At 28.5% G+C, this 2,433-nt stretch overlaps 1 non-coding gene across 1 annotated transcript; it reads left to right on the forward strand.

Annotated features, from left to right (window-relative positions):
* The first annotated feature begins 298 nt into the window (after positions 1-298).
* Positions 299-370, forward strand: TRNAA-UGC (transfer RNA alanine (anticodon UGC)). Its single transcript has one exon. It is a non-coding gene; the product is annotated as a tRNA-Ala (tRNA).
* The last annotated feature ends 2,063 nt before the right edge of the window (positions 371-2,433 follow it).

Raw genomic sequence — 2,433 nt, forward strand, 5'->3', positions numbered from 1 at the left:
CTGATTTTTTTTCAAAAAAGATAATAAACGCATTCCTTCCTGAAATAAAATAAAATTCGTTAAGTTAGAAACCAAATTACGATCCAGTTGCAGTTATAGAAATGTTTCAATTTTCAGAAGTTATTAAATTAGAGTGTCATTTAATATTATTGGCGGAAATTCTGAGTAATGGAACTTATTACGTTTTCCATCAGAGTCATATTTGCAAACAGCAGGTGACATTTTTTATGATAAATTATTCATTATACATTGAGGTATATTATTTGTTGTGAATGCAGAATCAAACGCGGATAGCAATGGGGGTGTAGCTCAGTGGTAGAGCGTTCGCTTTGCATGTGAAAGGCCTGGGGTTCGACCCCCCACACCTCCATTTTGTCTCAGTTTTTAATACGCAAAATAATTAGTTTTAAATTAAAGTAATTAATAGCTATTGCAGAATTTCTTTAGTTTCAGAAAATGCTTTTTCAAGTGATACTAAAGGTTGTGTATGAACTAATCATTTAATAAATTAGAATTAAAAAAAATTTGTCCATCACTACATACAAATAATTTCAATAGATTAGTTGTACAATTATACAATATATTATTAGAGGTAAGATAGAAACTGTAAACAATCGAAAGAACAAGCACTTTTTCTTGATGTTGGATTGATAAAAGTACAAATATAAAAATAAATATCTTTCGCACGCTGAAGTTTTTGAAAATGTTTAATCTTAGTAAGACCATTTTAAACTACAAATATTTATATCTTAATTAACAAATATTAGTTACTGATGATATATCTGCAAATGCACAGTTCGCAAAAAGAGAGAACTATCCTGAACAGCTTTTAATCTAATTATCGGATTTTCACATACTAGGACTCAATCTTAATAGTTCGACCGGATGTCCTTAATTATGTTAATTAATTAGTGCAGATGATATTTTAAGTTACGAAATCAAACGCAAAAACGTACTTTCACTGAATAAACATATCTTTTTTTTTCAACGACTGATGAGAAATTAAATTATAAACATACGACTGTATTAAAATTTGATGACTCAGAAGCCATTCAACCGATTTTGTTCAAATTTTGTATTTTGCCTTATAAAATTAGTAAAAGTAATGTAAAAATTTCTATACCTCAAAAATCAATTTTTTTTGTTGCTATTATTAAAAATAATAAAAAATGATTATTAAAAATTATTTTTGGTGCGGAATTATCTTTGGATAATTTTAAATGAGAAAATGCAAAATTTGAGTAAAATCAGTCGAATAATTCCTGAGAAGTCGAATTATAAAAATACGAATTTTTCAAAGTTTGATTTCTCAGGAAAAATTCGACAAATTTCACTCAAAATTCGTATTTTGTCAATTTAAATAACATTCCTTAAAATGATGTGGAAAATTGTATACTGTACAATACAATACTGTACATTTCCGATCACCCCAATATTTACAAATACTTCAATGAAAAACTCATGGTCTAAATTTACTACTTCTTTCAATAAAAATATGTTACCTAGCATTTAAGTTAATTACCCCGATCAATACTAATATCGAAATGTAAATTTTTTGTTTTTCTTTTTATCTGATAAAGAACGCAGTGCTCGAATTTGCTATTTCTATTTCTGTATAAAAGCGTTATTTATTATAATTGCTAAATAGGCCAATTACTACCAAGTTACCCCAATAATCGAAATTCCAAATATCGAAATGTGTTAAACTTTCTTAGTTCTTCCATTTATATCGTAAAAAAGACACATGGTCCAAATTTGAAACTGCCATGCGTAAAACTGTCACAGAACTGCGCAAAAACATGCCAAATAGCATCTCTGTCAATTTAGGGCAAATTACACTCAACATTACATTACCCCGTTAATTACAAAATATAGAAAGGAAACTTTTTTGGTTTTTCTATATATCTTAAAATGAACTCTTGGTCCAAATTTAAAACTTCTGTCTTGGCAAAAACGTGTTATATACACTGTTAGAAATTTCTCGTAAAAGATGGTTAAATAACAATTTATTTCATTGTTATTTCACCATATTCAAACAAAACAGTCAAATCACCATAAATAATATGGTAATCAAACTGTTAACTGTGAAAAAAATCGTTTATTGACTGCTTTCACATAATATGGTTAAGCAACCAGAATTTTATCTTACCAACTAAGCCGACCTACACTGTTAGAAATTTCTGAGAAAAATAGTTATAGAAAAATAGTTTCCGAAACAGTAGAATAAACGTAAAAAATATGGCATTCAAACAGTTAACATTGAGTAAAACCGTCGATTGATCATTTTAACCAAATACGTTAAAACAACAGTAAATTTATTCGCGCCATCTAGGTCTTTCGCCATAGAGAAGCCATACCCTCCAACTGCTACGGAATTTCCGTAGTTTCAGAAATCTTCTTTTCTGACGGTAGCTAAATTAATGTCTTAATATT

Source organism: Parasteatoda tepidariorum, chromosome 9, assembly GCF_043381705.1.
Source record: "Parasteatoda tepidariorum isolate YZ-2023 chromosome 9, CAS_Ptep_4.0, whole genome shotgun sequence".
In the NCBI taxonomy this organism is placed as follows: Eukaryota; Metazoa; Arthropoda; class Arachnida; order Araneae; family Theridiidae; genus Parasteatoda; species Parasteatoda tepidariorum.